Source organism: Anolis sagrei, chromosome 4 (assembly GCF_037176765.1).
Source record: "Anolis sagrei isolate rAnoSag1 chromosome 4, rAnoSag1.mat, whole genome shotgun sequence".
NCBI classification, from domain to species: Eukaryota; Metazoa; Chordata; class Lepidosauria; order Squamata; family Dactyloidae; genus Anolis; species Anolis sagrei.
Genome location: NC_090024.1, coordinates 186,790,260 through 186,817,116, shown reverse-complemented (window position 1 = coordinate 186,817,116; position 26,857 = coordinate 186,790,260).

The following is a 26,857-nucleotide window of genomic DNA, read 5'->3' as shown; positions in this document are numbered from 1 at the left end:
TGAAAAAGATCTTGGAGTCCTCGTGGACAACAAGTTAAATATGAGTCAACAATGTGATGTGGCCGCAAAAAAAGCCAATGGGATTTTGGCCTGCATCAATAGGAGCATAGTGTCTAGATCTAGGGAAGTAATGCTACCCCTCTATTCTGCTTTGGTTAGACCACACCTGGAATATTGTGTCCAATTCTGGGCACCACAATTCAAGAGAGATATTGACAAACTGGAATGTGTCCAGAGGAGGGCGACTAAAATGATCAAGGGTCTGGAGAACAAGCCCTATGAGGAGCGGCTTAAGGAACTGGGCATGTTTAGCCTGAAGAAGAGAAGGCTGAGAGGAGATATGATAGCCATGTATAAATATTTGAGAGGAAGCCACAGGGAGGAGGGAGCAAGCTTGTTTTCTGCTTCCTTGGAGACTAGGACGCGGAACAATGGCTTCAAACTACAAGAGAGGAGATTCCATCTGAACACGAGGAAGAACTTCCTGACTGTGAGAGCCATTCAGCAGTGGAACTCTCTGCCCCGGAGTGTGGTGGAGGCTCCTTCTTTGGAAGCTTTTAAACAGAGGCTGGATGGCCATCTGTCGGGGGTGATTTGAATGCAATTTTCCTGCTTCTTGGCAGGGGGTTGGACTGGATGGCCCATGAGGTCTCTTCCAACTCTTTGATTCTATGATTCTATGATTCATGGGTGCCCTGGTCCAGGCCCAAAATATATTCTTACCAGTTGTGGTGGCTCCTTGTACAATGGGAGCCCCCTTTGCACAATGGGATATCTTCTGCAGTGCCTTGTTACACATCGCAATTCACTAATCTGGTGTTGTGTTTTGTCAGTGCTGCAGTTCTCTTGGTGTAAAGTTAACATATTACACAGCCTATGATGTAGGATTTGAGTCTTGTTTGCCCCTCATGTAACAGAAAGTGGTGTACTTAGTATGGTAATAATCATACGTTTTTATGCAGGCAAGAAACAATGGGATATTCAATTTTTGTATTATGTATGTTAATGGTACCCAACAACCAAATAGGAATGGGAAGTTTTGTGTCATATGCAAACTTAGGAAGGCAGCATGGAATGGAATCAATTACCAACTTCTGAAAGTATAACCAACATAGCAAGATAAAGGAAAATTGTGATATAGATAGTCCCCAAGTTACAAACAGGACAACAGGAAGTGGGAGAAATCTGTCCCTATTATTTATTTATTTATTTCATACATTTGTTCCCCACCCTTGTCACCCCCGAAGGGGAACTCAGAGCAGCCTAGGAAGGGAGATTCAAGGGATATTAATTCCTGAAAGAGTTATCATAAGGAAAAGGTGTCTCCACTAAAGCTTTATTTCCACAAGTCAATTTTTTTCAAAATCAAATCCTCACAGGGACAGAAAGTGAGGTGAAATCTTCTAAAGAGGGGCATAGACAGCAAATCAAATGTCACAGAAGTGTTAACCCTTACCTGTACAATCCAAAGCGTATGTAAGTATGTATGTATGCATGTCTGTCTATCTTTCTATTTGGAGTTACACTTTAAAATGTACCTGTTCTGACTTACATACAAATTCAACTTAAGAACAAACCTACAGAACTTATCTTGTTTGTAATGTATGCCGTTATACATTGTTATCCACCTTACTAAACCACTTATCCTTTAACTAGTTCATGTAGTGGTCTTTCCTCCCCCCCCTTCCCCTCCAAAATTAGTCTGCTGTTATTGTTGTTGCTAGCTATTATTGTTATGTTGTTTTATGCTGTTTTAATTGTTTTTGCTTTGTTTTTAATTGTTTTTTGCCCCATGTAAGCTGCCCCAAGTCCCTTCGGGGATATGGAGGCGGGGTAGAAAAATAAACTTCTACTACTACTACTACTTCTTCTTCTTCTTCTTCTTCTTCTTCTTCTTCTTCTTCTTCTTATGATGTGGGGACTTCCGGTACAAAGAATGACAAGGGTTTTATTAACAGGGCAATAGCATGTTGGTGTTCTTTCAAAGGACTTTGTGTGCTGCTAAGAAGATGTCATGCTCTATATCTTTTGGGCTGGGCCACCCGGTAGCTTCCATGTCAGTGGGGCAGCGAATTCACTCTGGGATGTGTAGCCTTTGTTTTAAAGCAACTATTCAGCCTTAAAAAAACAGTCTCCAGAATATGTTTAGCACATTGGGTAGTTCCTTTAAAGACAGAGCTTAAAAAGAAATGGGTTCACTACTGACATGGGATCCTCAAATAGGCATTGCTTGTATGTTGTACCTGGTTGTTTTATATCCCATCTTTTCTCCTGGCATGAGACTCAACATAGCAAGAAAAAAATTATTATTTCCCGAAGCCTCCAATCAAAGGATATGCCTAGCTTTGTTCTTTACTAAGAAGACATGCTGCCAATGTGGTGCCATGATTTGAGTGTTGGACTAGGACACTCAAAGACCAGGATTTAAATCCCCAGACAGCCATGGAAAGCCATTGTGTAACTTGAGCAAATCAAGGCACTACAGAAGATATTCCATTGTGCAAATATTTCCTCTGAAGGCAAGGGCAAACCCCTTCTGAACAAATGTTGCATAAAAGCCATATGATAGGTTCACTTTAAGGTCAGAAATCACTTGAAGGTCAACAACAACAACAACAACAACAACAACAACAACAACACAATTTGCCACTGAAGTAAACAATTCAAAAAGCAGCATTGGTTCCAGTACTTACTATATAATCAAGGATCCATCCTGTGCCTTTTAAAATCTTGTTTTTGAACTAGCAATACCCCTGCAGCATTCTCAATGCCTAACAATTACTTCCTTATGAACTACATGAAACTAGATCTGACACAAATATCCTCTGTTTCCCACAGGCAGGAGGTGCCTTTCTGCTGTTCCTTGCTTTCTTAGTGTCACCAAAGGTGTGAAAGTTGGCTCAATTGTTAGGGCTTTGGTTAGAGCAGGGGTCCTCAAACTAAGGCCCGGGGGCCAGATACGGCCTTCCAAGGTCATTACCTGGCCCTCGCTCAGGGTCAACCTAAGTATGAAACTACTTGATATTTAGGCCCATTGTATTTATTGTTGAAGAGTAAGTCAACACAGGCATGTAGCCGGGGGGGGGGGGGGGGATGGGGGGCTTCAGCCCCCCCCCCCCCCCAATTATCATGGTGGTCTGTGAAAAGGCCTTACTGGTACATTATTTAAACTGTTATGTTGATTCATATCATGATCTGATCACCATGCTCAATATATCTCATATGCATGGGGGTATTTGGGGTAACAATACAAAAGGTTTGCTAGGGTAGACCCTCTTTCACTCAGACTCAGCCCCCCTCCCTCCCCCCGAATCTAAATCCTGGCTACGGGCCTGAGTCAACACATAGCTAAATCCAATTGATTTAATGTTTCTACTGTAGTTAGAATTAAAATAGAATATATTTATCAATGCAATGCTTCTGAGCATAGAAAGAGTGCTTTCCCATTCCAACAGAAATCAATTTTCATTTTTTAAAAGGTATGGGCAATCTCTAAGTCTCTAAAATGTGCTTTTTTGGAAGAGTTTCCTATTTTTTTTAATATTGATACAATGGGCCCTTGGTATAAGCTATGGTTTGGTTCTAGGATACCAAAATCTGTGATTGCTCAAAGCCCATTATATACAATGGCATAATAAAATTGTCTAACTTATATAAAATAGCAAAATCAAGGCTTGCTTTTTGTAATTTTTAAAAAATATTTTGAAACTATGGGTGGCTGAATCCATGGATGCATAATCCATGGATATGAAGGTCCAACTCTCCCTGGCAGCAAGAAATGTTCTCTCTGCTATATGTTCCCTCACTGCTATATGTTCTTCTCACTTCTGACCAATCCTTTCCCCCACATGTGGACGACAGTGGCCAAACAACCAGCTCGAAGGTGTTCCCAACCAAGCCATCCATATCTGAGCTGGTTGTTTGGCTACTGTCATCTGCAAGCAGGAGAGAGGGTTCATGGCTATCAATGACCAGAGAGAGATGACAAAAGAATCCTTATGATATGCCAGAGGGCTGGGTGTGCAATGTTGTTTCTTCCTCCTTACCCAAAGTTTCTAGTCTTGCAGCATTCAGTACAATTACTCTTTACACACAGAGAGAAAGAGATTGGTCTTAATCAAAGCTTCATCAAACAGCGTGTGAAGTTGTGTGCCAGGTTGATGCAATACAACAGGCCCACTCAGGGCACTCCTTGCCCCATGGCTTGCAGATGTGGTACGATGGTGTCAGCATGCAAACAGAAGTGCCTTCCTGATGCAACAGGTGGGAAATGAGGCGAAGCTTGCAAGGGCATAGATGGGAAGCTGGTGCAGGGAAAGTCTCCACTGATATCCCTGCTGTCTTGCTATCCCCTGCAAAGGAAACACAAGCTTCTGAATGAGCTGGTTAGGTCTGTCTGGATGACAATTGGCTTGTTCTGTACAAAGCAAATGTCCACCAACCTTACAATGGGTATGCAGCCCTGTCCTCCTACATTTTGGTGCCAATTCCCAGCATCTACTCCCTTGTGGTAAGGCCATCCATGTATATATGAACACATACCGTTCCACAGCCTGACCACAAGTATTGAAGAGGCAAGGTGGTTTCTTTGACTGTCATGAGCAGATTCCTCACTGTAACTATTGTTAAGTGTCACAAGACTGCTATAAAATTCCTGGTCAGGACACAAACATTGTGTGTGTGGGTGGGTTAGGCAGGGCTTGGATAGAAGAGGGCAGAGAAGGACAAGCTGCTTGGCAAAGAACCCTATTTTGTAATCAGCTTCTCGACCAGAAAAAGGCTCGTCTTGTTCCATAGGATCAGGCTGGCAAAAAAAGAGCAAAGCAGGTGCAAACTTTGATCAAGATGTCACCTCCTAATGCCGGCAGCATCTGTACCAGATCACAATGTAACTGGCTGCCATGTGACTAGTAAGTGTTGATAGTCAGTCTCCAGTTTCAGGGCATGACTGCAGGCCACTTCCTCTCTCAGGTTCACATTTAGCAACAGGTCAAGTACAAAATGCCCTTCATCACTCATTCTGTGACTTTTCCTTCCTTGGGCATACACCACCTCATCCTCTCCTGAATGATCTGTGCTATTTTAGAGACAGAGAGATCAATTTTGGGGAGGTTGCTGGGAGAGGAAACCTTAGTTAGTTGAGATTTATAGTAATTTGTCAAGTTTTACCTTGGAATCTATCAGCCCCTATGCATTGGAAAGACAAGGATCATAAAATTCTACAGCAAATGGTGGATTGGGTAAAAAATTGTGTGGAGTCCAATGAGTAAGTGTAGGTATGACCTGTGAGAAGAATGATTGTTTTGATCAACAGTCTTCTCCCTTTATCCCAAATAGTTCTCCTGCCAAAGTACTGTATTGCTTCACAGCTCCAAATATTTAATCCAGGGTTGGGCAACTTATGGCCTCCCAACTTGTTGTTGGATGACAACTCCTATCAGCCCTAGCTAGCATATCAGGACGTATTAAGGCATATCAGCCCTAGCTAGCATGGTCAGGAACCATGGCAGCAGTGCTGGATTCACCATTGTGCTCAAGTGCGCTCAAGAACAGGGCCCCATTGGCCGGGGTGGGGTGCATCTTCCTTGCCAATTTTTTTTTTACGATGGCTTTTGCTTATGTTGTGCAATTCTAAATTTGAAGGTGTTCTGTTTCGGAGCAATTCCAGACATAATGATAGAGTTGATAGTCTATGGGAATGTGCCACAAAGCAGACAGTGTATTCCTACCTCCTTCAGGGCCCAAGTAAGTAAGGGGCTTCATAACTTAACTAGGATAGGGCCTCATTTGTCCTAAATCTGGCACTGCATGGCAGTTAAAGACCTACATTCAGAAGAACTCAAGTTACACACTTCTGATTCAGTCTGAAGGAGCAAACGAATAAAACACATGATGGCTTAGACTGATCTTACTTCATTCTGAAATTTCAAATATTTGATCAATGTATTAAATCTGATTTTCTACAGACATATCTCTGTCAGCCAGGGATAACTATATGTCTGTTTGTGGACAAATCCAGTGGTTAGGCCTGACTAACTGAAACTGGTGAAATCACTACTTATGTAAGACAATGGGTCTTCTTTAATTAGCACAAATGAATAGATTTAGGGTGTGTCCACACTCCATAATTATAACATTTTACCCCACTTGAGTGCTGTACGGAATCCCGAGGCTTGTAGTTTCATAAAGTACGTAGCAGTGCATTCCCTAACAGTATTGCCACCCTTAGGCAGTGACATCTAAGGGCCCATCTATATTGTAGAATTAATGTAGTTTTACACAACTTTAACTGTCACAGCCTAATGCTATGGAATCATAGGAATTGTACTTTTTAGCTTTCTCTGCCTAAGAGTGCTGATGCTTCGACAAATGACAGATTTTAGGATTCCATAGCATTGAGCCACAGCAGTTAAAGTTATGTCAAACTTCATTAATTCTGCAGTATAAATGCACCTATATCTCTCAAAAGAAATTAGAGACCCCAGGACTCCATAGGCATTTAAAGGAATTTCAAAGTACTATAACTATATAGTGTGGATACACTCCAGTTCTGTGGGTGCACACATGCGTGTGTGTATTTAGGTGTTCACATATATGTGTTTTCTTCATGTACATTTTTTACATATTACATTTGAAGTTCTCAATAGTGAATACTTAATATATTGGTAGCTGTCCTCAGCTCCAGTGCAGCTGAGCATAATAAAACTAGAACAAACAAATGATTTCTTGTGCCCATTTCTCATATAAGTTTACTTTGCTTTTTTATTTTTCATGATGCAAATACATGATGGGGGACACTTTACTAGAAATGCAGCTAAATAGTTTTCTCTTCCAGTTGTTGCCTTTCTCTTGATGATAAGCATCGGCATGGGGGTCAAGGGGCAATGCCAAAGCAGCAGGGGAGAGGAGGTAGTGCACTTTAAAACCTCATTCCTCTTGAGATACACTTCTCCAAGGATTTGTCCCATTGTGTGGCCTGGGCCACTAAACCTGAAACAAATTATGCTTTCCCAAAGAAAAGTTGTCTTTGGTGTCTGCTTATGCTGTGCCCCAACATCATTGTCTCTCATTGACATCTTTCATTTTATTTATTTTAATAATAATAATAATAATAATAATAATAATAATAATAATAATAATTTGTTACCCATATCTCCTCATGGCTTGGAGTGAGTTACAACACAGTTACAAAACATCACCATAAAACACATAAATTAAAACACACCATCACAAAATACATATACTAAAATACATAGTGCAAAGATTAAAATACAATATGAATATACATATTAAAATACAAATAGAGTGCAATTGACTTTTATCCCAGTTATTTCCTTGAGGTTCAGGTTATTTACTAACATATCCAAGTGTAGGCAAAAGTAGATTTTAAAAAATCCAGATAAAACGCAAAAGAGAGGAGCTTGTCTTCTCATGCGCCTTGGTTTTCCTTGGGGCCTCCCAGGTTGCTTGCGCTGGCTCTGTGTAGCAAGAGACCATGAAAAGATGAAAGGCCCCTTTGCCCCGACTTCCTCCTCCCCTTCTTGATCCCTGGGACCTGCCTGTTTCCCTATAGCAGAAAGCAAGCCTTCCCATGGTCAGCGAGGTCAGCATTCCTGCCTGTACTCACAAAGGCAGGAATGTGGGGAATGCACCTGAGAAATGAGCAATTCTTTTCATTCCGGGAGGCAACATGCAGAGACAGAGAATGCTGCCCAGAGCCGGCTCAGCTCTGGTCAAAGAAGCAGCAGCTCCAGTTTTGCATAATGCCAAGGATGGTGCTTCGGGGAAATATTTAATGGGAAAACGTCTCTAGCTCTATTTGCTCTCATTTCCAAAGACCAGATGCTCCAGGGTGATCAGAACAGGAACTTCCTAGCCTTGGGTGCATCTACATTGTAGAATAAATGCTGTTTGACACCACTTTAATTGCCATGGCTCAATGCTATGGAATCCTGGAGTTTGTAGTTTGGTGAGCCACCAGTGCTCTTTGGAAGAGAAGGATAAAGACCTTGTAAGACTACAACATCTATGATTCCATAGAACTGAGCCACAGCAGTTAAAGTGATGTCAAACTGTACAAATTCTACAGTGTAGATCAGGCACCCTCAAACTGCGGCCCTCCGGCTGTTTGGGCCTCCAATTCCCAGAAGCCCTAATGAGTTTGTTCAATTGTCAGCAATTCTGGGAGTTGAAGTCCCAAACAGCCGGAGGGCCACAGTTTGAGGATGTCTGGTGTAGATGAACCCTGCAGTGAATGGAATACTGCTGGGAGCCTTTTCTTTTTTTTCATCAAAGTATACTCCATTAACCCCTAATATGAGTCCCTTCATATGAGTTGGACAATAACCTCCATCACTTCAGCCATCACACTGGCTGCTTGATGGATGCTGTAGTCCTCTATAAGGGCCTGGGTGAAGAGAAGCTAGTGTTCTCTGCTTGTAAAGAACGTTTTCCAAGATGTTTCCACAAATTACTTTTCAATGATAACAGTATGATATTACTTCTATGCATCATAGGATGAGTGCCATGACAATGGTGGTGATTGACGGGAGAACTGCAGGTGGCCCGCAAGTAGGTTTTGTAGGTTTGTCTGAAATTGGATTTGTATGTAAGGGCCCTTCCAGACAAGGCAGAAACCTGAAAGGAAGCGGGTTAAAATAACCGGCTTCCTCCTGGGTTTCTGTCCCTACCCTCACTCAAACCCGAGGCTTTCCCTTGAGGGATGGCCTCCAGCCCCCCATTTCCCCCAAAAAACTTGCCAGAGGGGCCTGCTTGCAGCACAGGCCCTTGTGCAGACTACTCCTGATGCATGAAAATGACATCATGAGGTGGTGAGTGGAGTGGGAAGGCTGCTGGCAGGTTCCTCTGATAAGTTTTGTTGGGGGTAATTGGAGGGGGGGTGGTCATCTTCCCATTCCTTCAGGTTCCAGGAGCCTGAAGAACTGGGATGGCTGTGGGTATTATCCCCTGGGACTGTAGAAGCAGTCCCAGGAGTCAATCCCCACAGCCCCAGCACCTGGAAAGATCCGGAGCTTAGCTTAAGGTCTGGATCTTTCCAAGTGTTTAATTAATGTGGAGCAAACTGGGAAAACCAGTTTTCTCCACATTAATTTGCTTTTATCTGAGGCATTGTTTTGACACCTCAGATAAAAGTGAAACAGGTCCTGCATTTTGGGCCTCTCTGGATTGGATTTTGAAAAAAAAATGGCTTGATGTGGAAAGAAGGATTGATGATAAAGCTTCAATGAAGACACCTTTTCCCCATAGTAACTCTTGACGGAGTGGATTTCCCTTCCGAGGGGTAGATTTCTTTCACTTCCTGTTGGCCCACTCCCGTTCTTAACTATGAGATGTTTGTAACTCAAGGACTGCCTGTATACTTAAAACAATTTCTGGAAGTTGGGAGTCCAAAACAGCTGGAGGATCAAAGTTTGGAAACTATTGCAGCAGAAGTACAGTCACTAACACTTCTAAACCAAAAAAGAAACACTAAATGTACCCTTAAGCATAAGCGAGCCTGTGTACACCACCTCCAGACAATAAAACAAATCTAAATAAATGTATTGAGAATGGTTTGAAAAGTGTAGGCAAAAGGAATTTCCTCCCTCTCATTTTGAATGTTACAGCTTGGAGTCACTCAAAGAAATGTGTTGGCAGTTGGTTGCCCTTAGACAGCGTGCACAATGCAACAATTCTTGAACCGTGGCTCTGAACCCAGCTACCTATATGTCCCTCTCTGAAAACAAACATGTGGCACAATTTTCTCTTGCAAGGGGCCAACCTCGGGATGTGATGCCACTATAGGCTATAGAATTTTATATCCTGGGAATCTCAGCTTTCATATATATACATTTTATAAAACACTTTCTAGCCCTATGATTGCAGAGAAAGGTATAGAAGTAGGGGAGGGAGAGGTGGAGGCCAATCCAGTTGAAATCATAGGACTGTCTCTGATGTTGCTCTAAAGGTGCTGCTCTGTACTAGAGAGATTAATGCAACTACTGTATTGACTACTATGTGAATAACCAGTATAATTAGCAAAAGCAACATAAGAACCCTTGGGAGTTACCTAGAGTGTTATGTACCACAACTGGTGAAAATGCTTGTAGACCGTGGAACAACTCCTGCAAGGCTTCGTGCAATGGAATCTTGTGACCCTGGGAGTTGTCGTCTACCAACACCTCATCTCTATTTGCCTGCCTGAGGAAGGATCTGTGGGAGTTCTTTGTAATCCATGGGTAGGTGGGCAATACACTGTGAAAAGACATGAGAGAGGCTCTTCTCTGCACCCCAACTGTTGTCATTCAGATGTCAAGTCAAAACATGGCTTTCTAGTAAAGCTTTCATAACCTGATTGATTTTGTCCATTTGCACATGTATTGTGGTCAGCATTATTTTAAATGGGTTTCAGTAAATTAAAATATTTGTGTTTAAGGGAGAAATTGTTTGATTATTTTAGTCATTTAAAATTATTCACTGAGCTCCTACATCACTGTATTTTGTCTCCTGATTCTGAATTGGAGTATGCTGCCTTGGAGTGTAATGGAGTTCCTTTTTCTGGAGGTTTTTCAGCAGAAGCTGGATGGTTATCTGTTAGAAGTGATTTGATTGCATGGCAAGAGGTTGGACTGGATAGCCCTTGTGGTTTCTTACAACTATGATTCTATGACTTTCCAAACGTACCTTAATAACCAAAAGCAACATTGAGCAACAGAGCAAGCCTAAATGGATTGGCACCAGTGGATCCAACCCGCTGAAGTCAGAGGAGCTCTTGAGTGCTAGCAGTCACGGAGAGTAGAGCTTCAGCCACCTGTACAGATGCTGCCCCTCCCTATGATGAGCAAGAACAGGATCAGTTATGCAAAATATGATAAGTCATAGATATTTGCATAATTTATGTTGGTACCGGCATATTTGTTGTTGCTGCTGGGGGATTTAGGTCATGTTGGTGTGTGATTGTGCCTTCAAGTTGTCTATCAACTTATAGTAGCCCCATGAATTTCATAGGGTTTTCTTAGACAAAGACTACTCAGAAGTGGTTTGCTGAAATAAATTGAGCACACCAACTGGTTGATACCAGTAGAGACCTCTTCACATGGCCCCTGGGGTCCTGCCATTTCACCAGCAGTTGCCAGCAAAAGGGCAAACACACGCACATGTTCCCTCCTCCCCCATCATATGATGGGGATGGGACAAGGCACATTGTCACCCTGTCTCCATCATATGGGTGAAAGGATGGCGATGTGTGCTGCCGCATTGCCCTTTCCCTCATCTTCAAACACTTCCCCGCCACTTCAGGAGGAATGGAGGTGAGGTCAAGCCAGTGTCGTTTGATGGCACTCTGCAGGCCCTATCCAGAAGAGGGAAAGGGGGCCTATAAAACCCCAAGGTGGTGAGGTTGTAAGAAGTATACAACAAGCATTCTGGACTCATTGTTGACGCTTGAAGCTCAGGTGTTGGCGGTAGCTGGGAGGAACTTCATACAGTTAAAACTCATGTGCCGGCTGTGACCGTACATTGAAAAGCCTGACTTGGCCACAGTGGTCCATACCTTAGCGACATCTAGAATGGACTACTATAATGCACTCTAGATGGGGCTGCCTTTGAATATGGTTCAAAATCTGCAATTATGTAGTGCAAAGGTCGGCTGCCAGATTACTAACTGGGACTAGCCCCTACTAAAACAGCTCCACTGGCTTGCGACAATTTTCTGGGCTCAATTCAAGGTGCAGGTTATTACCTACAAAGCCCTATATGCTTCGGGTCCAACCTATCTTCGAGACCGCATCTCTTTCTATGAACCAGCGTGGGCTTTGAGATTGGCAGGGGAGGCCGTTATCTCAGTCCCACCACCACCATCTCAAGCACAGTTGGTAGGGACAAGAAAGAGAGCCTTCTCTGTAGTGGCTTCCTGACTCAAGCCCTCACCCTTAAATCCTTCTGATCCAGACCAAATTTTAAGCAGGCTTTTGGGCTCAAGTAGGCTGAAATGGGCCCATTTGAGGTTGACACTCTGGCACTTTAGTTGTGAATTGATGGCAGCTAACTTTAACTACAGATAGTATGCATTTTTAAATTGTGCTATTTTATTTTATTTTATGTGTTGATAGTGGTAGTTTTTATAATTTCTATATGACATTGTTTTATACTCATATATTGTTTTATGTTATATACTGCACTTGCTGTGCCTTGTAAATTGCCTCTGGTCCCTTTTGGGAGATGGTGGCAGGATATAAATAAAGGTTGTTATATTATTATTATTATTATTATTACTACTACTACTCTAATTTCTGCAGTAGCCACCACGATAGGTAACAGTATACCCAAGGAAGGAAATGCAAGAAGAAGCATCCTTATTACAACACTTTGGACAATTTTCCCCTTGAACTTCCCAAAGAAAAGTCATCAATCTTTCCTGCCTAAAGAGATCTGGTGGAATATTCAAGTGCTTTCAGAACAATGGACAGAAGAACAGACTGCAAGAGTGAAAGAAGATGCCTCAGTTCAGTTTTTCAAGTTGTGCTACTATTTTGCAAATCCAACCTGGAAAAAAATTGAAATCATTTGTAAAATCACTAGTTGCTGTGGCCAAAGATTTTATTTTTGTACAGGTGTCAAGTTTGGAGAGTGAGGCAGCTGTCCACAGACATGTCAGCTTCACTGTGCCAATCACATTTTGATTTAGCTTTTGGATGCCTTCTCAGGACTCATCGTTCCTCTTTTAAATCCTCCTGATACTGACTATTTAAAAGCAAATGTCCTTTCTCTCCCTTACATGTTCTACAGATAGGCCTAATTTGGCTGGATCAGAGAGAAAGAGAGAGACAGATGTCACTCCAACCTTGAAGAAGACGGTAGTGAATGAGGGGATGTTAGGGCACACTCTAAATATGACATGCTTTCAAAGTGAAACAGTAAGTGACAGCTGGCTGAGACAAGCTTTAGCCTTGGGGAAAGTTTCCTCGGGCTGTTTCATTCTCTTGCATTGGCTCTGACTCTGCCTTGATGGAAATAGTGTCATAGTGTTACCCATGGGCCACATCCTTTCACTGGACCTTCATTTTTCAATCTGTGAAGCCACCCACCCCCTCCTCCAAGCTTCTCAATGTCTCTGATTTTTAAAAAATTAATGATGCTATTGTCTGGAATCCCTTCCCCAAAATTAAATCAGGTAGAAAGCCTCCAAATATGTGAAAACATATTAAAATACCCTTTAAAAGGTAAAGTCTAGTCATGTCCTACTCTGGCGAGTGGGGTGGGGTGGTCATCTCAATTTCTAAGCCAAAGAGCCGTCATTGTCGTAGACACTTTCATTATTTATTTATTTATTTATTTATTTACTATATTTGTATACTGCTCTTCTCAGCCCTGGGACGACTCCATTGTCATGTGGCCGGCATGACTGCATGAAGCACAGTTACCTTCTCGCAGAAGAGGTACCTATTGATCTACTCACATTTTGCATGTTTTCAAACTCTAAGTTGGCAGAAGCTGGGCCTAACAGCAGGGGCTCATCCCACTCTCTGGATTCAAGCCACCAACCTTTAGGTCCACAAGTTCAGCAGCTCAGCAGTTTAACCCACTGTGCCACATCCCAATTAGCACCTCACAACCTTGCACTTCTCTAAATGACTCTATTTTTCTCTGTAGTCCCTCTTAAGATGGTGACGGTAAATTACAAGTGTTACTTTTTGTTACCATTTTGAGAAGGCCTGCAGAAAACATGAGAATATTTGGATTTCAGGTGGGAGCACTCAGATAAGGGAAAACTGACCCTTTATTCCCCAAACAGTTTCCCACCTCTTATTTAAGAGCACTAAGATTATTTATCAAGCTTCCAAACAGTCTTCAAAGGCAACCCACATAGAGCACATTGCTGTAGTCTATCCTAGATGTAACGAGTGTGTGGACCACCATGGCCAAGTCTGACTTTCCAAGGTACGGGCGCAACCGACTCACAAGTTTTAATTGTGCAAAAGCTCCCTTGGCCGCCGCTGAAATCTGGGATTCCAGGCTCAGCGATGAGTCCAGGAGGACTCCCAAGCTGTGCATCTGTGCCTTCAAGGGGAGTGTAACCCCATCCAGCATAGGCTATAACCCTATACCCTGTTCGGCCTTGCAACCGACCAGGAGGACCTCTGTCTTATCTGGATTCAACTTCAATTTGCTTGCCCTCATTTAGATAATCTCAGCGGCCAGGAACTGGTTTAGGACTTCTTAATGATTTCCCACGATTGGCTACACAACAGCAACTGGAAAATACTCAGGAACAACTTTGCCCTATGCGTTCTTCTGCCATGCAGGAATGCATAGTCAAGGCACCCCTGACAGATGACTAGCTAGCCTCTGCTTAAAAACCTTCAGCCACTATCCTCTCACTCCAGTCCCAATTCTTATTCCTTCCCTGAAAGCTTCTCTCACTATATTCTCCTCTCTTCATCCTAGGATGCAGAAGATTTTTTTCTGCATCCCAACTCCCTATTCTCTTCTCTGAGATCTAGGCATGATGTACCCAGTTAACTTAATTTCAAGTAACACTGTAAGGCTTTCCTCTTATAAGCCTGCTTTAGAACAGACCAGCTTGTTATCTCTATTCCCATTCTGAAAGATAAACAAAGGAACAACTTGGATCCAGGAGGAGCCCCTTACATGGAGATGCTCCGGGATTGCTGGGATTCCTTCTGTTGCACTACTTGGGAGGGAGGAGAGCAGAGGCCAAAAAAACCCGACACTTGCACCCAGTAGTAAGAGAGGAGTGCACTAAGAACCCGAGATTGCATGGTTCTTGCAAAAGAGACAAACTGGTATTAGAAGGCTTTGCTGATCTTGCTCCCACACTTACTTAGGCTGTTCATTTGCAAAAGTGAAATTTCAGAAAGAGAAAGGGAAAGAGAGAGAGAAGCTGTGGAACATTTCCCTTCTTTTCCATTCCACCCCACTCATATATTAAACCATGTGTGATTGTGCTTTCTCTCTCTCCAGCCCAGTTGCTACCCAGGTCTGGGGTCCCCATACATGACATCATTTCTCACCAATCACAACTCCAGTTGGCTTTCAGGGACTGGGAGAAGGGAAGGGGGGCATTCTTCCCCCTTTTAAATACATCCGCTACAAGTTCAATGGCAAGCAAGTGAAAAATGAGCCTGCTCAAATCAGAGAGGGGAGGAGGCCGCATGCCTGCTTCCGACAAGGACTATCAAGCTGCTCATGCAACTGACCAGCCCCAGGCAGCTGCTTGGGCCCCATGCGTTCAGCAGAAGGCCCTCTCTTTCTAACAGACTCCCTCCAACCATGAACTGGTGCCACCCATTTCCCCAAAGTTACTAAACACTTCACGTGCCTGCCTTCCTATAGTCCATAAACTCCCATCCCTCCCTCTGCCCATCCGTCTTCATGCTTCCCAGTTACTCCTTAAGCAAGTTAATCCTTAAGCAAGAGGGGCAAACAAAAAGCCACTGAGCAAACAGCCTTCCTTTCAACTCTGTCAAATGTGTAAAATCACCTTTTGGGTTGTATGGGGCCATATTTTGCTGCTGCAATCAATTCTTGCCAATTTAGCAAAACCACATGAGCATTAAAATAATGATCTACCCTCCACAGAGGTTCTTCCAAAGTTTTTGTCTACTATCACAACTGCACATGATAATGAAACATGGAAATCAAAAGCTAGCACACTCAAAAAGAACAGGCTCTAGACCAGAGGCTCAAACTTTTTTCTGAAAGTTTCTTGTGGATCCCCAAGAAATGTTATTATGTTATATTAGAATCATAGAATCATAGAGTTGGAAGAGACCTCATGAGCCATTCAATCCAATCCCCATATTATATATAATGTATATATGTCAGGCATGGGCTAGGCCAGTGGCAGATGGATGGAGAGTGTTTGTGTGAACTAATCACACAGTCCAAAAAAAAAAAAGGAAAGAAAGAAAGAACAATACAATATTTAAAATGAAGAACAATTTTAACCAACATAAGCTTAACAGTATTTCAGTTGAAGACCCCAGGTGACATCTAGTCCAACCCCCTTCAGCCATACAGGAAAACACAATCAAAGTACCCCCAACAGATGGCCATCCAGCCTTTGTAGTAGTAGTAGTAGTAGTAGTAGTAGTAGTAGTAAGAATAAGAATAATAAAAACCCCAGAGACCATTCAGTCCAACCCCCTTCTGCTATGCAGGAAAATCCAATCAAGACACTCACAACAGTTGGTCATTCAGCCTTTGTGATTCCACTGTAGTTATAGTTGGAAAAGGACTTGTGTCCAGCTCCAGATGAGAGGGGACTTTTGCAAAACAGCCCTGATCTGTGCACTCCCCTTATGTGAATGGATTCTGAAGGCAGCAGCAGAAAACAGTAGCTCTGCAGTCAGTGCCACGCAGGTGAGCCTAAAAGACACCATTTTAACGACCATCAACAGCTTCCCAGCTAGCTCTCACATTTGCTGCCAAACTCACCTGGAGTAATATATGGTTTGGGTAACTACAGGTTATTGTGAGCTATCCCTTGTTGTTATTTAGGGTGACTAGTGTCCCAACCAGACAGTACCTTTATCCCAAGAGCTTCCACAGCAAACAGGAGGGTGGCCAGATACCATTTCCTATAAACCCAGAAGCAATTGCTACAAAAGGCAAAAAAAAAGTGAGATTTCCAGGTGCGGGAATATCATGGTTTTGAGCCGAATATTCGGATCCTCGTATGTCTGTATGTTCATACAATCAGAAATCACTGGATTTTTTAATCTGGGTTTGTTTCTGAGTTTTAGGTGATTGTTCCTGATTAGTCGGTTCCTAAAAAGAAGGTGACACTTGAGTAGAAGGCAAAAACTTTGTTTGTGTGCCAGAAACTTTATGAAATGTGTGGAGGGCACAATTTTTCTGACATGCACATAGAAAGGAATTTGGCGATGATCTGCATAACCAAATCTCCGCATATCCACATATTCGCATCTCACGGTTTTTAAAAAAACTGCCAGTTTCCAGCAGAAGTCCTGCAGCAGCCATCTTGGGAGCCTCTAAATCTCGGGACAAAGCATCAAGTCTGGATAATGGAGGCAGAAATCCCGGGACCAACAGGTCTGTATGTAGACCCCTCCTGAAGTCCCAGGATTTTTTGCTCCTCACTAAAACCCATGAATTAGTACTATCTGGAAGTGTCCTAGGTCTTAAATGGGATGTTAAGTTCCCCTAGGATTATAGAAGATCAGTTGCTAGTAGAGAAGAAAATGCAAGAAGTGTTCATATGGATATACACATTTGCTTGTCTTTTTTGGATTATCCTTGGGGGCAAGGGCACGGGAGCTCTCATGATGAATGTTTTCATTTTAAAATTCAGCACTACACCACTGATGGAGCAGGGATCATGCCAAATGAAGAGAACTGCTGAGTTTAATAGTGATTCAGAATATGTAGCAAATCACTCAGGTAGCCTTTTTAGTATGCAACCATCTGCAATATTTGAACTCGTGAATGGATGGATATATTCCTCTCTTCTTTAAAGTTCTTGATCACAGGAAGGGAAAAGGCAGCATCCAAGAATTAAATCACTCCTATTTTCCATGTCAGCAGCATTTGCTCAAAGGTTTGGTCATCATGCTGGATGGGGAGTACTGGGAGGCGTAGTCAAAAAAAGAAACTTTTTCAAGCTATCTGTTGAAAAAGACAACTCTGGAAGAAACCACATCAGACTGTCTTTGATTGACAAATCATTACAAACAGTGTGGTTTGGTAGTTGACTGGCACCTGGGAGACCCCGGTTCAAACCCTTCTTTACCTGGGCTCAACCTCTGCCAAACTCGCATATATTCTTGGATATATTACTTTCTTTTGGTTTCATATTGTTATGTGTAAAAGTGAACTACTACTGACATAACCTGCAATGTGTAATATAATTATAATAAAACATGTTATTTGAATACAAAAGAAGGAAAAACAGGAGGGCCATTGTTTGAAATGCATTAATTCTGTAGTTTAGATGCATGGATTATGGTTGTATCTACACTGTAGAATTGATGCAGTTTGACACTATTTTAACTGCCATGACTCACTGCTATAAAGTCCTGAGATTTGTAGTTTGATTAAGTGCCAGAACTCTTTGGCAGAGAAGGCTGAAGAACTTGTAAAACTTCAATGGCCACTATTCCATAGCATTGCACCCTAACAATTAAAATGGTATCTAACTGTATTAATTCTACAGTGTAGATGCACCCAAAAATAGAAAATTGCTGACATCTGAACTGCAATAATGTATGCTCTGTTGTTTTCCTATCAAAACTACGTTTTCAGCAACCTCCAGTACATACCCAACTCTAAGATCACAACTCATGTGTATTCTGGCAAACACACATGGGCTTTCTGAATAGGCAGTCTAGCAAGAGTGGTGTCCATTCAAGAAGCAGATCTTGGCAACAATACCCCATGCAACATGGCTCTTTTTGAATGAATCCCGTTCCTTGCAATTATATGATTTCACTTACTACGTTTCACTGAATAGGCTAAACCCAGAGAAGGCATGTGTTCATTATCCCTTCCCAAGAGGAAAGAAAATATGAATGAGTGGACTACGGGAAAGATACACAGAGGTATTTATGAAATGTAGGAATGACTGCATTTGTGATGAGAGAATGTTGCATAAAATCTAAGCAAAAGCCTTGATCACTGATAATAAAACAGCTCTGCTATGACTAGACTTGGTTACAAAACTGCCTGGCTGCTCCAGCTGGGAATTCTCCCAATGACTCCTAATAAAGCACTGCTTGGATTGCTCTTTTATCTAGAGACTTATAAGGGAAGACGAGAGAATCCGTTCCCCTGATGGACAATTGGAGGGAAACATTATTTAGCCGAAGTGGAGGGAGCAGCCAGAGACCAAGGTTGGCTGAACTTTGGATCTACTCGGTGAGCATAGGATACAGGGGCTGCTGCTTACATTTTAAGTGTCACTGACTGTAATTGAAGTCAGCAGTGGACGTTTTTGCACTACTCCAGAGCCTGTCCTACCATTAAGCAGAGTTAGGCAGAATGCACAGAAAACAGATTGTGAATGCCATGAAAAGACGACAACAAACTATTTGTTATGGAATTTATTGCTGTATTTTTACTGCCAGAGAAGGAGGGAGGTAGAAGTGTTGGAGAGCTTTTCTGTCTCAGAATAATGTGTCTGGATTTCCATAATATGCACATTGATTTACCCCAACTCAGGCAGCAAAATGTCTTAGGCCAAGCCTATATTAGACAGTGGTCTACCTTTAAGCTCTCTGTAATGACCTCAAGAACAAATAAATGCTAGCAGGATGAGAGGAGCAGAATTGGGCAAGTTTTGCCTTGGCTCCTTCCTCCAGAAAATTACTCTTTTGTTGGAGAGGTTGAGCTCTTGGTGTCATGGGCAATCCAGTTTGACACAGTGCACTCCCAAGGGTTCTTTAATAGCCATTTACTAAAAGATTGGAACTGGGAACTGGGACAAGATTCCTATGCTGAAGATTGACAGTTAAAGCCACTTCAAAGATGTCTCAAGTATTTCTGTTGATACCTTCATGGCAGCTGGCTTCTATGTTAGTGAGGCAGTGGATACATACAGTGCCACTAGCTGTCACCCGCAATTCTCCAGCACACCATAGTGATCGGTAGCTTTAATATCACTGAGATAGTAAATCCAATCTAGGGTATAATCCAAGTCTGAAATGATCTATCCGAGGTGCTGAACCCTACCTCTAAAAGAGGTTCAGCTTCTTCTCTGATAACTTCTTCAAAGTTCAGACTAAATTCCAGAGACTCCAGCCGGGCTTGCCAGCATCAAGTACTTACCACCTATGAACACATAACTATTTATGCAACACTCAATGAACACTGTAGTTCAAACAATATTATGGTGGGTTTACATAATTGCACATACCTTCTAACATGATATATGTCAAGATCACTTTCTGCTGTTAATCAGAACCAGCCCTACCATTTGGCAGAGTGAAATAGTGGTAACAGCTGTTTTGAGTGTTATAAAAGGGCAGCCAACTGTTAATTCTTTTAGATTTATTATTATTGTATATTTACAGCCTGAGAAGTGGAAAGGCACATGCTTGGTTTCAAGTGCCAAATATCTTTGTTGGCCTTAATTATGACTATAATATGACTTGGGGATAGGGAAGGGAATGACAAAGGCTGCTCTTCTTCAGACAGCAGCATTTCTTGGGCCAGTTCTAATATTTTCTTTAGAAAAACTGGTGTGTTTCGACTTCACAACAAGCACAGACAGATCTTACATATGGTAACACTCAGACACCAATTCATTTCCCCTGAAAAATCACCATGCTTCTTTCAAAACAGTTTCAGAGGGAGTCTCCAGTGTGAATCTGAGCACTGAAATTCATATGTAGATGTGATGCTATCAGACAGATTTGAATGGAAGTTGGATATACCCATCTCATTATGGAATTTTCCTTCTCTATATGTTCCTCTTGCTTTTGACAATCAGAACCGCAGGGAGTGGACCAATCCCAATCTGATTATATCATTTACCCATTCCATTGGGCCTTGGTTCCTTTTGATTTGGCATGGTAATGGGACACATCTATCTCTAGCATAGCTGAAAAATGAGGTCTTTTGCAAAGGGTATTATGGGGTTTTTTTTAGTTCTTATGTCTCAGTTCTTATGGCTAGAATTCCAGATAAAGAAGTGGGCTCTCCCTCACTTGTAAATGCTCGTGCCTCCCCCCCCCCCCCCCCAATGTCAGGAGTAGTTTGAGAAAATGCAAGTCACTTCTGATGTGAGGGAGTTGGCCATCTGCTAGGATGTTGCCCAGGAGACGCCCGGATGTTTGATGTTTTACCATCCTTGTGGGAGGCTTCTCTCATGTCCCCACATGGGGAGCTGGAGCTTACAACCTTCTCTTCCCAGATTTGAACCGCTGACCTGTCGGTCAGCAGTCCTGCCAGGACAAGGGCTTAATCCATTGTGCCACCGGAGGCAATGCTCATGCTGAAAACTGTTCATGTTCAAGAGGCCACCAGATTGTGTTGACTTGGGTGCAGCTGGTGGGAGAGCAAAAGGAGGGCATTGCCCCTCAAAGAAGAGGTCTGCCCACTCAAATGAAATTTTCCTTAATTCCCTCAAATTTCTAGAATTGCAGCAAATCATTCACATCTAGAAGTTTTATACTTGAGCAATGGCTGTATTTTAAAACATTCAATGTTGAATTGAGGTTTTAAGTCACTGCAATAAGTGGCCCCTTTGTATCTGCTGGAGTTTGGTTCTGGGACCCTTGTGGATACCAAAATGTGTGGGTGCACAAGTCCCATTATATACTATATTGTATTAAAAATGGTGCCCTTATATAAAATGGCAAAATTGAAGTTTCAGGAATCACATGTGGTTTTCAGGTCATGGGTTGCACATGGATGCTTTTTTAGAAAGTAACAAACAAAAGAAAAGTAGCTGCCCCTGGCAGCTGATAAGAGACAGAAGAATGGGCACAACAGAAGTAGCAAGAAATGGAATGTGAATAAGTCCACTGAAACCAGATATGGGAATTTGTGCCCCTTGATAGGTTGTTGGATAGCAACTCCCAACATTCCCTATCATCAGCTAGCTAAGAATGATAGTTATAGTAGAACAAAATCTGGAGGGTCACAGGATTCCCACCCAAGTTAAAGTTCTCCAATTTAGTGTCCTTCAGATGTGCTGAACTTCAGTTCATATCATCCTCAGTCATTATGATTAATAGCTATGTTGGCTGAATATATTGGGAATTGTAATCCAGGCCATTAGAAAGGCAAATGTAGGGAAAGTTTCAGATAATAACATCTCAAATACATTGTGGGAATAAAATCCCACATACTGCACTTTGTGTAATTGCTTGGTTTATTCTGAAATTTGCATACAAGCCATTCTTTAAAATATTTTCTCTGAAGCTTCTCCTTGTAGCAAACTATCATGATCCAGTGCTCAAAAAACACAGCTTCTAGGGATTCCTTCTCCACCTCCAAAAACACAGAAGTTAAAATTATAGCCGTTGAATTAGATTATATCCTGACCCTTTAGATCTCTCCCCCATTACAGCCCTTAAGTGCTGCTGAAACATTGCAATTTTCCCCCCAATTAGCTCAAAGCAGATCTATCACCAGAGTTTCCATAATACAATATTTGTATTCAGTTATTCTTAATTTTAGACATTTCTCTGCTACCTGTCTGTAAAATTGTCAGGGTGCTGAGTAACTACACAGTTTCATGTGGAAAAGAAACCAGAGCAAAGATGCAGTAATATCACCTGCTGTTCTTTATTTGGATTCCTCGGTACCCACCTTGTCAGAAAAAGCTAACCTGGGCAACACAAAAATAAGTCTGCCACACAAATCTCAAGCAAAGATCTTTTACTTGTTGTTTTTTAAAAATAAAAAAACACTGCCTTAGATTATATGAAATAGCAAAGGTATTAGCTTTACATACAGTTTAAAAACCTAGCGATTCACTGTTTAGAAGGAAATTGGGACTATGTATTGTCAAAGGCTTTCATGGCTGGAATCACTGGGTTGTTGTAGGTTTTTTTTGGGCGATATGGCCATGTTCTAGAGGCATTCTCTCCTGACGTTTCGCCTGCATCTATGGCAAGCATCCTCAGAGGTTGTGAGGTCTGTTGGAACTAGGAAAATTGGGTTTATATATCTGTGGAAGGTCCAGGGTGGGACAAAGAACTCTTGTCTTTTGGAGCTAAGTGCGAATGTTTCAACTGGCCACCTTGATTAGCATTTGTTGGTGCTAAAGCCAACAAATTATTATTATTATTATTATTATTATTATTATTATTATTATTATTATTGTTGTTGTTATTATTATTTAGGTAAGTCAAATATGGATGTGTGAGGGTCTAAATACCCCAAGGGCATTAGATCTTGTCTTGGAAGCTTAGCAGGATCAGTCCTGATTAGTATGTGGATGAGAATTCACCTATGAATACCAGGTGCTGTAGGCTATATTTCAGAGAAAGAAACTGGCAAAACCACCTCTGAATATTCCATGCCTTTAAACAAACATATGAAATTCATAGGATCACTATGAGTTGATGGGCCATTTGAAGACACATACATGTAAACAGATAGCTACAGGACTAATAATGATAACATTACAGCAAGGAGACGGTGGACAAGCAAACCAAGCCGGCATCAACATTATAGAATTAATATAGTTTGAAACCACTTTAACGGAATAGCTCAATGCTATGTAATTATGGGAGATGTAGTTTACAAGATCTTTGAGCCTTCTGTGCCAAATTATCCTATTGTCTCGCCTAACTATAATTTCCAGGATTCCATATTATTGAGCCATATTATTGAGCCATGGCCGTGGTGATGAACTGCATTAATTCTGCAATGTAGATGCACCCCAAGACTTGGGAGTTCCACCAACAACGTTGTCCATGGCCTCCTAGGCAGATGCCCCAGTAATCTTTGCCAATCTAGCCTGAAAGGCAGGTGCGGCAACAGCACTGAAAGCTGGGAGAATCATCCCAAAGCAGCCAGGTTTTTAAAATAGTTGGAGGTCAACAGAGGAATCACTGCAAAGTTTGCCAGCAACTTCTGCCAAAATTCTTTGGAAAACTTGAATGAGGAAGTTATGTCAGTTCTAAAGAAATGGGTCGGCATGAAAGTCAACAATGTGACTTTTTAAAAAAGCATTCATACATTTAGCATCAGCAAAGGTCTAGCATTAAAGGTACTCCATAATGAAATGAAGAAAGAGTTTCTTTTTCAAAATGACATATCTAGGAATGTGAATAGGTTCACCTGTGAATCTCCCTGACACTGTTCCCCAGTTGAGTAACCACCAGACTGCACTGGACAAGATCAAATTTCAGTCACAATCCTTCACTGACTGCAGCAAAACAAAACAATACACCTCCAAAAATTCTTCCTCTTCCTTCTTCTTTAGAATTAAAATGTATCTTGATATATGCTAGACTTCAGAGTGACCTGCAATAAAATTGTAAGGGTTTCTGGCTCCACTTGTTTAACAAGAACAGGAAAAAAACATGTCCAAATTATTTTCTCCTCCCAATAAAATTCAAAATTACAATAAAAAGGCCTGGATGGTAAGCGTTAGTCAGTGCTGAAACTCCAAACAAGTTCTTTGACTCAAAATTCATTCATGCTTAGTGTATGTACTTTGCACCTGAACATAGCAGCATTGTATTGTCGAAGGCTTCCATGGCTGAAGTCACTGGGTTCTTGTAGGTTTTTTGGGCTATATGGCCATGTTCTAGAAGCATTCTCTCCTGACTTTTCACCTGCATCTATGGCAGGCATCCTGAGGATGCCTGCCATAGATGCAGGTGAAAAGTCAGGAGAGAATGCTTCTAGAACATGGCCATATAGCCCAAAAAAACCATAGCAGCATTGTTGTTGTGTGACTTCAAGTCATTTCTCACTTATGGCAACCCACTCATGAGGTTTTCTTGGCAAGATGTGTTCAGAGGGGGGATTGCCTTTGCCTTCACTCGAGGCTAAGATAATGTGATTCTCCTAAGATCACCCTGTGACTTTCCATGGATGAGTGGAGATTCAAATCCTGATCTCGAGATCCAATACTCAAACTACTAAACCACACTGGCTCTCTTTAGCAGCACACCCTCTAATATTTCATAGATAAAAACCAGGACATATGTGGCTAATCAACATCAGAGTGTAGTCACGATGGTAAAATATTACATTAGGAAGAACACAGAAACCAAGGCTGACTATACCAGTATGCTTTTGCAGGAGTCTACTGGGGAAGGAGAAGGTATTCCTCTCTTTTCTCCTCTCCCCTATACTAAGTGAATTAAGTACAAACTACTTTTGCACTTTAAACAATTGAGGTAAACCAAGGACAATGGGGAAAGTGGGAGGATGAGAAAGAAACTGAGACATTAACTGAAATGATGAGACAACAAAGAATGAGGACTGTCCTTGCCAAATCAACCCAATTGGATGGTATGCAATTGGTGAATCACAAGATATTAACCGAATCAATAGGTGATCCCTTAACTCTGGCATTTGCCCACCTCTGGCATTGTCTGTATTGCCGAAGGCTTTCATGGCCGGAACCCATGGGTTGTTGTAGGTTATTCCGGGCTATATGGCCATGTTCTGGAGGCAATTTTTCTCCTGACGTTTCGCCTGCATCTATGGCAAGCATCCTCAGACCTCATTACCTCTGAGGATACTTGCCATAGATGCAGGCGAAACGTCAGGAGAAAAATTGCCTCCAGAACATGGCCATATAGCCCGGAAAAACCTACAACAACCCTCTGGCATTGTCTGTCTGCCACATCCCTCAGATATTTCCTGTAACTATGGCAGATATTCAGGTAGGAGGATGCATTTTTTAGGCACAATTAAGGCAGAGTTAAGCAGCTGGTCTGTTTCTTACCATGGAATCACTAGCCATACTTTTTAACTCTTTCTTATTAATGAGACAAAGAAGAGTTTAGTTTGGACTGGGCCACTACTTAGCTACCCATTGCGAATTCCTGATGGGTACCTGGAAGCTATCAATAAGAAAACAGAAAGATATCAAATGTTGTTAGGATGGTAAAATTGAACATTTAAGTTTAGAAGAAATATCTTAATTTCCTGTTTGAAGGGGGTGGGTCCAGAGATATCTAGATGCAAGCTTAATGCTTTGGAGATCTGATATAGCCAGCTGTTCTTACATCCTGATACTACTAGCACATTTGTGTGGACACTTAACCCCAAAGGAGATGCAAATCAGTTCCATGGCAGTTATGTGACCTATGGAGCTGATTCAGATTAACACATTATTAAACTACATTAATAAAAGTTTTAGGTTGCACCAGTTTTCTGAGAACTTGGAGCAAGCTGTGAGTTCAGGTGCAAATATATTGTTGAGTAAGTTCTGAGATTGAACTGGCTAAAGTGTTCACATGGCCATCCTATGTTCCTATGCTTGGGCAGCTTGGGGTGCAGGATGGCACTTACCATCTCCCTCTTGTTCTTGTTATAGCAGTGTTCAATGTTTGGTGGCCATTGCCTGTCACCTAGAGTCATGTTGATCAGGGCACAAAGGTGACCACAGAAAGGGGTGGGGGGTGGGGATAAGGGGTGATTTCTCCTTTCTCCCCTGTCCTTTCCCTCAGTGTTCTGACACCCCAGCCAATGTCATTATAGGCTATGAATGACAGCCATCAGCAATTTCATGCCCTGTGGTCACCCTTACAATGAGTACAGGAGAGGGGTGATAAGGGTGATCACCCAGCAGTTCCAAACAAGGTTCAGTACCACTGCACATTTTGGCCTTCTTCCGATCTCTGCAGCAGCCGAAGTGCTGCCATTAAGGACTCCTTTCCAGTTTTGCAGTGGTCTAGCAGATAGCAATAAGAACCATCCCAGGACTGATGCAGTTCGACAATCTGGATTGGCCCCAGGACAAAGTGTCCATGTAGAATCATGCTAGGTGGTCCCTTATAAATTAATGTATAGCACAATTCCTGGAATGATTCCTTTCACTTATTTGATAAATTATCAATGCAGAGTGTCAGACTGCTGGGACTTACGATGTTATCACACCAGAGCTTTAAAGCTAGTAGCCCCACATTTCTGCCACTTGCAGAATTCTGAGAAATGTCGTTTAAGGTGGGGCCTTTTGAATTCACAGCTACAGAATTCGCCATCCCAAACTACATTTTCCAAAATTCTGCAGGTGGCAGATATATGGGGTTACCTGCTTTAAAACCTTGGTGTGATAATATCTTAGTCTGAATAAACCTGTGTAGATAACAAAATTTGAAAAAAAAAATCTGTTTCTAGGTTGAAAGTGTTATTTCCTGTTTAATTGTGTGGTACTTACTTTGAAAGTAGTTGTTATACT